This window comes from Chiroxiphia lanceolata, chromosome 21 (genome assembly GCF_009829145.1).
Source record: "Chiroxiphia lanceolata isolate bChiLan1 chromosome 21, bChiLan1.pri, whole genome shotgun sequence".
NCBI classification, from domain to species: Eukaryota; Metazoa; Chordata; class Aves; order Passeriformes; family Pipridae; genus Chiroxiphia; species Chiroxiphia lanceolata.
The window spans coordinates 10,468,116-10,483,058 of NC_045657.1; positions in this window are offsets into that span (position 1 = coordinate 10,468,116).

A 14,943-nucleotide genomic window follows, 5' to 3' on the forward strand; every position below is an offset into this window, starting at 1 on the left:
AAGTCACTTGAGATCCATGCTGATCCTGCAAGAGGAAGAACAAACATGTCAGGTGATTTTAAAGCATCTCCCACCATCCTATCTCCTTTATCCCGTGCCATTCCTTCAGGAAGTTCTCTGGAAGGCAGTGCTAGGGCAAGGCCCACAGAGAAATAGGATTTTCCAGACTGAGGGTCCTGAAAATCCCATCATGAGGACTTAAGGTCTCCACTCAACACTCAAAGTAAGGGAAATTTGGCTGCTTTTACAGATCTTCAGAGCTGATCCTGAAGTACGAAGTGCAGGGTCTGAATGAAGTGCAACTATTCTGTGCAAGACTAAAACCCAGAAATGAGAAGGAGCCAGGGCAGGAGCTCCAGCTGAGTAAAATTGGTCTGAATTAGAAAGAAACATGTAGCCATTGCTTTGGTACAATGATTTACCAAAATTTCCTCAAGGCCACATAATTACATCTTTAGACCACAAATATTTTTAATCTATAAAAAGCACTTGTCAAACCAGCTACAGCTTTTATTGCAGTTCAAATACGACCTGTAATGTCACTACAAATTTACTTCTCTCTGAAAAATGTAAGATGCAGTTGTTGCTGAGGATCTTTTTGCAGATATTAGAGGAAGAATGAAGGAGGATCTTGAAAACCTTAATGAGGAAGTGCTGCTTTATATATTGAAGACAGGAAATCCTTGCAGACCCAGAAACACAACAGATATCCCAAAAATTGAATATAATACCAGACCTGAAGGCAGAGGCTTCGGAAATCTTCCCCAAAAATCAGAATGTTGTCTGTGATTTGTTGTGACAATGCCACATTTACATGGAAAAAATAAAAAATATCTAAAATATTGAGCTAATAGCAAAAATACCTGAAGAGGAAACACTGAAATCTTGGTCACAGAATCACAGAACCAACAAGGTTGGAAAAGACCTCTAAGATCATCAAGTCCAACCTTTGACCCAATCCCACCTTGTCACCCAGGCCATGGCACTGATGCCACATCCAGTCTCTGCTTAAACACCTCCAGGGTTGTAGGAACTCTTCTGTCAATGAGGCTCCTCCTCGGGTTGCAGCTCTCCAGACACACCATGAACGCTCCTGCTGAGGGGGCAGGATCTGGTGTCCACAGGTACCTCATCCCTGGTGTGTCCAGAACAGGAGAGAGACGCCCACAGAAGGGTCTCCATGAGACCCTGGCTCTGATTTCTGGTGGAAACCAACCCAGTGTGGGGGGACAGATGGACTCAGCCCTGGGACAAACAGTCTGGGTGGGGACATAGGAGGTGGATGGCAATGATGCACAAGAGAGCAAACCTCCCACCTCCCATTTCCCCATGCTAAAGGACCAGTCTGTGCCCGGAGTGTGACAGGCAGTGTATGGAACACAGTGGTTTAAATATCTCCTGAAGTGCAGCTCTTCCCTCTCCTGCACGTGAATTGTCACAGACTTTAATGGCATGATCATGTATTTTGATTTCTACTGGCTAATTGCTTCTTAACATTGTTATTCACTGAGAGTTTCTCTCCTTTGTTCTCATTTCAATGAAACTGAGACAATAAAATGTCAAGAAATACCAAAACAAAAGCAAACCTGCTGTAAATGAAGCATTTAGGTGGCATAGTTGACAGAAAAAAGATGGGGAATGTGCCATTACGGATTTAGTGTTGCTGTGAAATCACCTTCATTTCAAGTTGTAGTTTCTGTACTGTTTTTTGTTTGTTTGATTAATATTTTACAAATTCTGACAGAAAATGCATCCTGTAAAGTACAAAAAATAACATCCATGGTAATAAACAGCCTACTGAGTCTTCTCTTCCCTGCTTTTACTGCAACTGAATAAAACAGTACTGACTAAATATCAAGTGGGGTTTTCTTTGCACGGAGAAATTATAGTTATATATGGAAGAGAGTTATTTCTAAACAACAGTTGTTGGTTTTATTCATAAAGGCTCAGACTCAGAATGGAAAATAGATTTAAATGATCAGATGTTTCCCCTGACTTGTTTTGAATCACTGGAAACCTGGGAAAGTGTCAACATATTCTAAACAAAGCCACTCTTAGTTTATCCTTCATGTGCCTCATAAAGTGAAAACATGGACTGCAACCAAGCCAGCACCTGCATTTGCAGTCTGCCGTCCAGCACAGCTCCAAACTGCTCCTGATCTAGTGGCACCAGGGATTTCTGGGGTTTCTCCACAGGAATGACCAGAAGCTTCTGGGTTTAAGCTGTGAATTGTAGATGTGTATAAAGTGGGAAAGGACGGTGACCAAGTTTGCAGATGACCCAAAACTGGGAGGAGCTGTTGAGTCCCTGGAAAGCAGGGAGGCCCTGCAGAGAGACCCTGACAAATTACAGGGCTGGGCAACCAGCAATCGTAGGAAGTTCAATCTGGGGAAGTGCCGGACTGTGCCCCAGGGATGGACGGGCAGAGCGGGGAAGAGAGGCTGGAAAGAAGAGCCGGGAAAGGGCCCTGGGGGTCCTGGTGGGGCCACTTGACCCTGAGTCAGCAGTGCCCTGGCAGCCAGGAGGGCCAAGCCTGTCCTGGGGGGCACCAGGCCCAGCATGGACGGTCGGGCCAGGGAGGGGCTTGTCCTGCTCTGCTCTGACCTGGGGTGGCCTCATCTGCAATATTGGGGCAGTCTGGGGGGACACAATGGAAGGAAGATCTGAAGCCATTAGAGAGTGTCCAAAGGAGGCAACAAGGACAGGGAAGGGCCTTGATTTGAAGCTGTGGGAGGACACTGAGGGCACTTGGGGTGTTCAGCTGGAGAAGAAGAGACTGAGGGCAGAGCTCATGGCAGTTCCAGCTTCCTGGGGAGGGGTAGAGGAGGGGCAGGGACTGAGCTTTGCTCTGGGGGGACCAGGGACAGCACCCTGGAGCTGTGTCAGGGCAGGGTCAGGTTGGATCTCAGGAAAAGATTCTTCCCCCAGAGGCTGGTTGGGCACTGACCAGGCTCCCCAGGGCAGTGGGCACAGCCCCAAGGCTGCCAGAGCTGCAGGAGAGTTTGGATGATCCTCTGGGGCACAGGGTGTGACCCTTGGGGATGGGCCTGTGCAGGGCTGAGGACTGGACTCGCTGATCCTTGTGGGTCCCTTCCAAAACTCAGCATATTCTATGATTCTGGGATTTTATTTGTCTTGGGAATCTCTCCTGGTTTCCACAAGAAGGTCCGTGGAGGTGGCAGGAGAATGTCACCTGATTGGGGACCCTCGGAGGAGTGTCACCCATGACAGACAGAGAGGAATCCATACCCTTGGTGGGGAGCTGGACTGGAAACCAAGGAGATCATCTGGTCCTTCTCCTGTCCAGTTGTGTCCCACCCCTGGGATTGGTATCCCATGGGCAAGGAGCATCCAGCTCAGGATACTGCTGCCAAACAGGTGAGGGAGCAGATCCCTCTGCATGAACATGCGGATTTGGATGATCCTGTGCCACAAACCAAACGGCAAGAGCTGGCAAAGGGGCTGAGATCTGCCACCCTCATGGTAAGAACCAAAACAGGGGCACCAACTGGAAATGTGGCTGCAGAGAGTACAAGACTCTGGTGCATATTCTCATATCTTCTCTGATCAGGAATCACAGTGTTCATGCCAAGTAATAGTTCTGATTATAATTAGATTCAAACTGAACTCCTAAATCAGCCTGAGATTATATTTAACAGTAATCTACTATAATGCAGTGGTTAATCATATCTAACCTTAATACCAGCTTAATCCTTCAAATTATTTCAAATTCAATTCCAACCCAAAGGCAATTATCTCTTGAAACTTGAAATCTAAGCCTTTGAGTTTAATCATCCCCACAGATATAACCCTAAAACTTATCTAAAACTGTGGACACAAAGAAAAACCTAATTGTGCATTTTAACCTTAGAAGTAACCCATTTCTAATTAAAACTGAGTCCTAAACTCATCTTTTTCCTAACCCAGATTAACTCCAACTGTAAACTCTCATCCTGCTCTACATTTCACTAAAAAAAAGGGAAAATAGCAAAGGTGAGAGGTTTTTTCCTGTTGGGTGTTTGCTGAAGGACAAGGAAAAGATATGGAGGGCTTTGAGGCTTTGGCTTTGAGGTCTGAAACATGCCCTCCTGTGCCAGCGAAGGGAGGTGGATGTGAGCTCTCCTGGAGGCATGTGGAGGAGGCCAGTGCTGGAGTATCTTTGGTAGACAAAAGGAATCTGGATTTGGAGCTTTTTATGGCTCCTGCAGCTGTGGCTGTTTGAGGGTTCAGAGCCTCTGTGGGTCTTGGCTGAGCTCTGCACAGGGACCTGCCCGAATCCACCAGCAGAGCTTCTGCCTTTGCCAGGAAGGGTCCCTCACACGTGTCCCCTCCCTCCCCTGGCTCACCCAGGGGCGAGGGGGGCTCTCAGTGGGATGGGAACCCACCCCCATGGGTGGCAGAGCTGGGGGACAGCCCAGGCAGGAGCAGTGAAATGCCATTTTTTATGTTGATTTTCTGTCAGTTTTAAAGGAGATAAATCATAACCATCCTTCAAAGCCTCCCTGGCTCTCAGTTTACTGAACTACAATCTGACCATGAGATACAAATATCACAGAGATCACCAACCTCAGCACCTCACTGGAGCCGCACTTGTGCCCTTTCCACTGCACTAATGTGCCCCATGCCACGGTGTGACAGACCAAACACCCTTTTCCCCCTCTCCTGCCAGCCCCCACAGCCTGGGGATGTGGATGTTTGCAGCGAAGGCCCAGGAGCTGGGCTGGGTTAGTGGCTGGTGGGTCCTCCTGCTCTCCCCCCTCCCATCAGAGCTGCTTGGGATGTGAAAGACAACAAATAGAAAAAATGGAACTGTCATTTGCTGGTGACCTGATTTTTTTGAGAGGAAAAAAAAAACCATTCTACACTTAGTTGAAATAATTTTTTTTAGCTGCAGGTATAATTTATTTGGTTTGCTCTCATTTCTCAGAAGACGGGAGGATGTAGAGTAGTCCTCCCCAGGCACTATGGGATTGTATTTAGTGCAGTGATCATAGAATCAAAATATCACAGCCTGGTTTGGGTTGGAAGGGACCTTAAAGATCATTCCACCCCCTGCCAGGGGCAGAGGCACCTTCCACTAGACCAGGTTTCTCCAAGCCTTGTCCAACCTGGCTTTGGACACTTCCAGGGAAGTTTGCCACATCTCTCAAGCAGGGTTGGAGCTTTTGGCAGCCTGGACAGGATGGGGTGAGGGGGATGGGGGTCTTCCATCACCCCAAAAAACTCTGCCATTCCCTGTTGTCCTGTCTCCTCTCCCAAATATTTCTGCAGGCAGAGCTGGGGAGGGACCACGTTCACACACTGCTGCAGGTGAGGAAAGGCTGGGCTGCCCACAGGAAAAAACAGGTGCTACAAAGGAGATCCCAGAATCCCAGAATGTGCTGAGTTTTGGAAGGGACCCACAAGGATCAGCGAGTCCAAACCTCAGCCCTGCACAGGCCCATCCCCAAGGGTCACACCCTGTGCCCCAGAGGATCATCCAAACTCTCCTGCAGCTCTGGCAGCCTTGGTGCTGTGCTCACTGCCCTGGGGAGCCTCGTCAGTGCCCAACCAGCCTCTGGGGGAAGAATCTTTTCCTGAGATCCAACCTGACCCTGCCCTGACACAGCTCCAGCTGCTCCATGGGTGCTGTCCCTGGTCCCCCCAGAGCAGAGCTCAGGGCCTGCCCCTCCTCTACCCCTCCCCAGGAAGCTGGAACTGCCATGAGCTCTGCCTTCAGTCTCCTCTTCTCCACCTGAACACCCCAAGTGCCCTCAGTGTCCTCCCACAGCTTCAAATCAAGGCCCTTCCCCATCCTCGTTGCCTCCTTTGGACACTCTCTAATGGCTCAATATCTTCCTTCCATTGTGTCCCCTCAGACTGCCCCAATATTGCAGATGAGGCCACCCCAGGTCAGATCAGAGCAGGACTTGAAGGTTTTGTAACCTGAAGGAGAGCTCAGGAGAGCAGGAGAGAGCCCTGAGGGAGGGGTGGGAATTGAGGGACACAGTGTCTTGCTTGGTGTGTAGGTTCAGAGGGCTGGTGTTGCCTCCTTGGGTATTGTGAGGGAGTTCTGCCATACAAGCGAAGAGGAAGGAGAATCAGCATATTCAGAGATCCCAACGCCTGCACTGAGGTGTAATGGAGGGATACTCCTCAAACTGGGGCTTTTGAAGATACAAAGTATCTGCTGGGAAGAAAAAGAGAAGAAACTGAGCAAAAATCTTTTTGTTAGGAAGACTGAACTTTAAAATTAAAGTGTGCAGCTACCAGGGGTGTAGTATCCACTGTGCCAACCATGACATGATTGAAAACCATGATCCATCCACCTAGAACACAAATTTGGCTTTAATAAGGGGTCATCTCTTCAGAGAGTAGATCCTGGGCTTTTCTCTGCCTTCCCAATACTGTGTTTTTAGGTTCCTGTTCATATCATATTTTCTCTGAAAGGCTCTTTCTCCATTATAAGCATATTTTTATTTAGCAAAAATGAGGAATCTTATGTAATTTTGTGACGTCTGGAGCAAAAGTTCAAACATTGCATGAAAACATAAGCCTTGGCAACAGTTTTTGCATGTTGAAGTTTTCCAGCTTCCAGGACTTCTGGTACTTCTGTAACAAATGAGTCTAAATAGGAAAAGCTGGTCCGAGTCCATTTGCTCTTTTTGTGCTTTCTTCTCTCTCCTGGAATTGCTCAAAGCTCTTCCCTTCTCCTGCAGGACCTGGAGTGCTGTGTCCAGCTCTGGGATCCCCAGCACAGGAAGGACATGGACCTGTCGGAGCAAGTCTGGAGAGGACAGGAAGATGATCAGAGGGATGGAGCAGCTCTGCTATGAGGAAAGGCTGAGAGAGTTGGGGGTGTTCAACCTGGAGAAGAAAAGGCTCTGAGGAGACCATAAAGCACCTTCTGGGGCCTAAAGTGGCTCCAAGAGAGCTAGAGAGGAACTTTGGACAAGAGGTAGAGGGACAGGACAAGGGGGAATGGCTTCCCACTGCCAGAGGGCAGGGATAGATGGGATATTGGGAAGGAATTGTTGGCTGTGAGGGTGGGGAGGCCCTGGCCCAGGTTTCCCAGAGAAACTGTGGCTGCCCCATCCCTGGAAGTGTCCAAGGCCAGGTTGGACAGGGCTTGGAGCAACCTGGGCTAGTGGAAGGTGACAGGGGGTGGAATGAGATGATCTCTAAGTTCCCTTCCAGCTCAAACCATTCTAGGTTTCTATGATTCTAAAGCTGCACTTGCGGCAGCTCTGGACAAAACCACACAGCTCGTCCTTGACTCTGCCGCCCAAAGAGGCACCAAAATCCCATTTGTTGCTTACCTGTACTCCCACAAAGGGAGCTGTGGACTTGGCCAATCTCTCTCTCCCTGTTATTCCTCTTTTCCAGTTGAATAAGATTTGCAGAACAGGACCTGAGGGTTCTCCTGCTGAACACACAGCTGAACAAGAGCTGGCAGTGTGCCCCTGCCACTGAGGAGTCTCAACCCTGGGTTGCACGAGGCAGAGCATTGCCAGGAGGTGAGGGTAGGTGATTCTCCAGGTGATTCAGCACTGGAGAGGCCACATCTGGAGCACTGTGATCTGGGCTCCTTCTGGTTCTGGGCTGCCCAGGAACCCTTGTGCTGTGTGTGCCTGGGGACACGTGCCACCTCAGTGTCAGCAGTGCCATCGCAGTGCAGTTCATCACGTTCACACCCCACACTGTCACGACCTTCCAGCTGGTGCCTGGATAGGAGGGAAGGGGCTATTCAGGGCCAAGATTTTCATAGCTGTATTCCACAGCTTCTTCCTCCTCCTGTCTCCATCCTCAGGTCCCACTGAGGGACACTTCTCACCCTTTGTGCCCCGTCACAGTCCTGCAGCATGGAGATGTTCTCCTGCAAAACATAAGCCAGTGAAGTTACAGGAGAAATTCCCTCCCGATGACATCAAGAGGGACCACACACACACTGAGGCTTTCCAGGGAGGTGGAAGCACAGTCCTGGAGCAGCTGGTTGTGCCCAGGCATGGCCAGGACATGAGGTCTTACAAGGGAGGCTGAGCTGCAGGTGGATGAAACACGTTGTTCCACCTCCCCTCCTGCCTGGAGAGAGGCTGCTCCATATGCTGGGATAGACGGATCAGGGAGCCCAGCACTGCAGTGAGGGGCAGGGCTGGGCCCCAAGTGCAGGGAACAAAGCAGGTTTTATGGGTACCCAAAACACCAGCTGAGATGTCAAGTGACACTAATCTTGTTTGTCATTGATCTGTGTTTTGGGATCTCCCAGAGCCTCGAGGTGTCCTCCCTGTGACCTGGCTGCAGCTGCTGGGCACATTTCATTGTTGGGCACGTTCAGGCCACCCCAGCACCTGCTGCACAATGTACTGGTGGTGCTGACAGCCCTGTTGGGGAAGGATTTGCTGCTGCAATCGGAGCTGGGCACCCGCTGCTCCCATCGCTTGTAGTGATGCTGATGGAAAGCTGTGCCTTCTGCAGCTCTCCAGAGCAACTGCTCACTGGGCTGCAGGGGGGGATAGGGGAAGGAACAGGACCAAAAAAGCAGAGATGGAGGGGACAGGAGTAGTTTTATCCAAACTCCAAGAGCAGGAGCTTCTGAAGATGCTACTGGATCCCATGAGCATCTCTAGAGGCTCTTCAGTTCAGAGGAGGTTGGATTGCGGAAGTGACTCCCACCACTCTGGGGCAGAGGAAACATGTATTTAGGGACAGGTTTCTAAATGAAAGAGAAAATTAAATGGAGTATGTGGGTGGTTTCAGGCAGATTTGGTAATAGCTCAGTGCTGTTTGTACTCTCAAATCCTGGGGTATGTCCACAACATTTGGATGCTGCTGCAACACAGTTCCTGTCCTGCAAACACAGCACTGCAGGGCCTCACTGCTGGTGCCTCTGCTCCAGTGACTCACAGCACCACTCAATGACCAAGTTTGGGAAGGATCTCTGGTGGGCTCCAAGCCAGCTTCAAGAATCACAACAATCTTCCACAGACCTTTCCTGGCCAAGTCTCCTCAGCTGACACCTGAGTCCTGGTCCTGCTGAGCTCCCTCAATGGTGCTTCATCATTCCATGTGACCAGGTCTTGCCACCCCTTCCTGGCTCTGGCACTTCTCTAGGCCTGCAGGATACACCTGGTAAATTCTTTTCAACACATTCTGCCTTTGCAACTGCACAGCAGTTTGGGAAAGGACTGGAAGTCCAACGGCATTTTTTGTTGGATGTGGAATTCTCGGCCTGTGACACACTCCATCCGCTGCCCAGCACAATGTGGGGAAGGGGGCAGGTGCTGCAGCAACCTGAATAGCTGAGGAAACTCCCCCAGGGGCTGTCAGGCTGTAATTCCAGGAAATGGGACTTCCGTAGCCGGATCACCCACAGCCCACGCTGGCTTTCCCACTGCCCCTGGGCCCTGTATCCTGCTCCTGGTTCTGCTGAAGCCCTTCTTCACTCCCCTCACACTTCTCTAATGAGGTTCCTGAGCTGCTCTGTATGGTCACGATCTTCCAGGATTTCTCATTGTTTCACTCCCTGTGCTCAGGGACAGGGCTGGCAATGCCCAGGATTGTTTTGGAAAGATCCGGGGCTGCTTTTCCCTGCTCCACTGGGCTCCCACTGCCCTCTGCGTAGCCTGAGGCAGGATTTTCACATGGATGCCTCTCAGAGCCACCTACACATTAGGTCTTTCTCTGAAGACAGCTGAGCTTCTTGGGGTATCCCACTGCTGCCCTTACAGGATTCAAGGATTTCTGAACAGTGGCTGGGAAAGGCTGAACGGATTATTCTCTGAGGGTTGACCTCAGTGGGGTCACTTGTGCTGCATGTTCTGTGTTTGGGTGGCTGCCTAAAGTACTTTCAGCTCCCCCAGACCTCCTGCCACACACAGATATTCACGCCAGGGCAGCTGTGGATTTGTTCATTGAAACATTTTTGCCTTCAGTTTTCTTGCTCTGCATAGCTGAGTTACACTGGGCTCATCCTGTGTTGTGAAACACAGTCCTGCTGTGTTTGCCTTCCCCCTGGGATGTTCTTTGCTCCCAGTATTCCAGTATTGCATAGGGTGCTTGTGGGGAAGTGGCAGGTGCACAGCCCACTCCTTCCATCCTGGAAGCCCTGGGCACTTTCAGCTCAGCATTAGCTGAGATCTGGGAATGTGGTGAAAGAGGTGACTGAAGGTGAGTGAATGAAATCTCAAATACCTGAGCTCTCTGTGGTGTGCAGAGAAAGGAAGACCTTTCCAGCTGAACTGGTTTGTCAGGACACTGTGCTGAGGAGTCACACACCAAGAAAACGAAGAGAAAAACCCCAAGGGCACTACAGAGTTCTTTGACAGCTGTTTTTTTATGTATTGCTCATAAATCTTTTCCCTTCTCCGTTTGATGCTCAAGCTGAGTCAACCCCAAAGCTGGACTTGCTGTTTGGTAAAAATTCACCCACATGATGGGGTCTAGGACATAAACTTTTCCCAATGATCCCCGGATGATTTTCCAATGATTTTCAGGCATTTTAGAAGACTCTGAGTCAGCACCTCAACTCCTAAATGCTTCTGTGAACCCAAATCTTGGTGTGACCCCGATTCCCACCCAAAGCACAGCTCTCAGGGGGTCAGAAGTGTGCTCATGATGCTCCTTTCTGTGGTCTCCCAAGCTTCACCCTGCCAACATCTGTCCTTGGGTCCTACCTGGGTCACTCACTGCCCTGCCTTCCCCAAGCTCAGGGTCTTTACTGCCAAACCCTCTTCTGTGTCTAATGTGACCCACACTCATCCAGGGGAGGAATAACCGGTTTCTTGAACTAAACATATAGTTTAGGTCTCTCCCCAAAAAATGGTATGGTTTTGGGCACCCAAAACTATGCCCCTGCCTTTGATTCCAGACAATTAGATGAATATTTCTGCCTGAAGTTTAACATGGTAAATGCTCATCCTCTTTGCATCTGGCACCAACACCTTCCCCTGTGAAATCTCAAGGAGATCTTGTTTGTACTCCAGGTGGGGAATGTGTAAAAGTAGCAATTTCCAGTATGAGTCACTACCTCAGTGTTTGATTAATTCTCTATTTCTGAAACTCTGATGAAAATAAATGGTTGGGAGCCCCAGAGGAGGGTGATGGTACAGGAGAAAATAGAAGCTGTAGTACAGAGTGGAGCTTAAATTAGTGGGATCAGAAGGAAAGGACATAAACCAGGGGTTGCTCTCAGAATATATAATTTCAATGCTCACTTCACTCACCTTGAAGAATAGCATAACCTTGTCCCAAAGCCTGTGAAAAGGCAAAAGGGAGTGTCCAGCAAGACAGGAGGAATGTGTCTGAGTCCCATGGGAACATCTTCCCACTTGGCTACAGGCTTAGAGGTACAACATCCAATCCAATTGTGTGGGGCACAGATGGGCCTGTGGGGCACAGAAAAAGGTGTGACTTGGATCAGGAATGGTTCCAGTGCAGAAGAGATTCTGGACAACATCCAGGGTCTGGACTAGGTCCAGGACTGGACTCAGGGCTATAATGAGGATAAAATTTCCCTTGGGGTGCCGAATATACAATATCTGCACTCAGAGCAGGGCAATGGCTGCAGGGTCTCAGGTTGTGCTGTGGGACCCAGCTGAGGCTCTGCCCTGAGGCTCTGAAAGGGCTTGAAAAGGAGCCAAGGTTGCATTTGGGTTACATTTGAGACATCTGCTGTGCTGGGCCAGGGGCTGGATTTGCCATTAATGTTCCATGAAATATAAAACAAGAGTTGAGGTCGTCTCTGGACTTCATTAACACTTTGGAAAGCCAAGGGGAATATCACATTTGACTATGAGGCCAGCACAAGTCAGCAGAGTATCTAACATTTCAGCTCCCACTCAGAGAAGCCCAATAGCTTTATTTCAGTTCTGCCTGCTCCTTCCAAAATCAACTGAGACAACCAGTTATTGTGAAAAAAAAAATGCACTGCCAATGAAACCAACTGAAAAGGTTCATTCTGTGCTCTTTGGGGATATTCACCCTCTTTTGTTTATGCTCAGTCTATGAATTTCATGGCAGAAAATGAACTCCTTGAGACTAATCCTTTGACTTCTCAATGCCTCACATTCACAAGCTGTTGGTATAGGCTGAACTTCTGGTCTCAGCCTTGAGAAGGACAGGGAATGGGGCCTGAGCTGATGTCAGTAGCAATGTAATTATGCTGTTTTCCAGCAGCATCGATGCAGCTGCAGGGCCACAGCCAATTGTGTTTGAATCAGGAAGTTCCTGAATGGTTTCCAGGAAAATTACCTCTACCAACACAAAGAGAGTCACTCTAGAACATGTTTTTCTCCACAAAGGGAATGTGCCACCCCCTGGAAGCCCTCAGATGGGCATCCATGTGATGTACAGTGGCTGCTGAAATGGCTCTTTGCTTTCTAAATGCTTGCTTGTGCTCAGGGCTGTGAGAGCCTTCCCTGCACTACAGAGTGTGCTGTGTCTCTGCAAACTGGATCCTGCTGCTCCCACTGCTGGACAGGGGGAAGGAGAGAAACAAGGTAAAATAAAAGCAGACACACACCTTCAGCAGCTCTGCCTTCCTGAGAAAGGAAACTTCAGGCTCCCCCGAGCAAGGAAGCCAACACCAGGCTCTCTGAGCATCCTGATTGCCCAGGTTTGTTAGTGGGGATGAACGGGGCAGTCGCAGCTGGGGTGTGGAGGAAACCCAAAGGCCCCACTGGAGCCTGAGACTTGTAGTCCCTCCCCAGTCTCCGTGAATTCCTGAAACACTTTGGTTGTGACAGCTGAGAAAATAAAACAAAACCCAATTCACCTCTGTCCTGAGCGGAACAGGGAGAGTTCCCTGGCAATTCCACATCCTTTTGTGCAACTAGGCACAGGAAGAAGCAAACAGCCCAACTGTGAGGGAAAGCTGTGTGAAGGGTTTAGTTTGGACCCATCATCTGCCTAACTCTTGGGCTGGAAGCAAAAGAACCCCCTGTAGGTTTGCCGAATGTTTTCCAGGGAGCCTGGTGCGTCTTTGCTGGAAGCTCCATAGGCAGGAGCTCTTCCAGCAGGCCCAGGTGCTGCCCTCTCATGGTAAAAGAGAACCCAAAGGCTGATCTAACACGGGCGAGGCCAGATCGCCCCGCCAGGCTTCCCAGACACCGAGTTTGATGCTGGTGCTGAGGCTCTGACCCTCCTGGAGCTGTGGTTGACATGAAAGGCGTTGCCGGGCCCTCGAGCCAAACCGGGACGAGGATTCTGGGGCTGAGCAGCCGGGCAAGGCTTCCCCACCACCCACCTGCTCTTGGTGGAGGACTGGTGGAGGACTAATGCCTCCTGGTGGTCCCAGGCACATCCCACCGACAGTGTGGCAATGGCCTGTGCACCTTCCATGGCTGGCAAGGGCTTCTGGCAGCTGGGATGCCCGGGGAGGTCCCAGCTGGCACCTGGAAGTGCGTGTGGAGATGCAGCATCAGCAACTGGGAGTGTCAGAACTGGGAGGTCCAAGCAAAGGGGCAAAAGGCAAAGGCTGGGAAATGAGGAAAGGGGAAAGCCAGAGGTGGTGCAGGGCCATGGACTGCCCAGGCAGGGGCAACACAAGTCCTGGGAGCAGTTTGGGGCACCACAGTACAAGATCTAAAGCCATCAGGGAGCGTTCAAGGAGGAGCATAAAGATGGTGAAGGGTCTTGAGGAATGGCTGAGGTCACTGGGTTTGTTCAGCTGGAGAAGAGAAGACTGAGGACAGACCTCACCAGGGTCTGCAGCTTCCTCATGAGGGACAGGACCATCTCTGCTCTCTGTGAGTAGGGACAGGACCCAGGGAACGGCTGGAGCTGTGCCAGGGGAGGCTCAGGTTGGATCTCAGGAAAAGCTTCTTCCCCCAGAGGGTGGTTGGGCACTGACCAGGCTCCCCAGGGCAGTGGGCACTGCCCCAAGGCTGCCAGAGCTCCAGGAGGGTTTGGACAAGGCTCTGAGGGACAGGGTGGGATTGTTGTGGTGTCTGTGCAGGGCCAGGGGTTGGACTGGATGGTCCTTGTGGGTCCCTTTCAGCTCATAGAGATTCTATGATTCTACTAGTTAACAAAGCTGCAGCCCATCAGAGTTGGTGAAAGCTCCAAATGTGAAGAAACTCCAGGCCCAGCTGGGATCGGGTAAGAAGAGAAGAACCACCATGGTGTGAACCTGACCCTTGACTGATGAAATCCTGCAGCCCACGGCTTGGTGAGGCCATGCTGGCTTTGGCAGGGTGCAGGGTCTGGCTGTGGCTTCAGGGCTCCACTCTCCCTGCCCTGTTTCCCCTACAAAGACAGGGGGCTGTGTTAAGTCTGAGCCTTGACGCACGGACAGCAAAGGGAAAGATTTCTTCCTCTGCTTTGACCTTCCCCCAGCAGCACCACACGTAGGACAGGCCACCAACACCTCATCTGGAGAAGCTTGGAGAGAAAAACTGTTCTTTAGGTTAAAAATACTGTAGAAAATGGAGAAAACTTGGAGAGGGTCTTCTGGAGTGCAAATGATGCAGTTGTGCACTGCAGTCCACAGCGGCGAGGGAAGCGCAGTGGTGGCTGTGATGGTGCAGAGATCTGTGGGGGGAAAGGGCTGGGGAGCATTTCATCAGGCCAGTTGTATCAGTGCCAACAATATTTAACAGCTGGCCCAGCAGAAATAATTCAATTGTCATATCTGGTGAGGGACAGTTATGGAATGAGCAGATTAAGCCCAGACAGTACCATCTCCAGACTTTGCCCTTCTGCTGTTTGCAACGTGCCACCACCAGAGACTTGGGGCTGAGGATTGAGCAGGGCTGAATAGCACTGAGAGCATTTTCCTCTGTACCTTGTCTGCTTTTGGAAGTCTCAGGCTCATCTGACACAGAAGATTGAAAAGAACTGAAGGGAAACAAAGAGAAATTTTAAGCTTTCATCAGAAGCCTATTAAAGTCCCTATCATTTACCCTGAGCACATGAAATAGCCTTTATTACAGGCATTTTTCTGAGTACAAAAGCTACTTTCAATA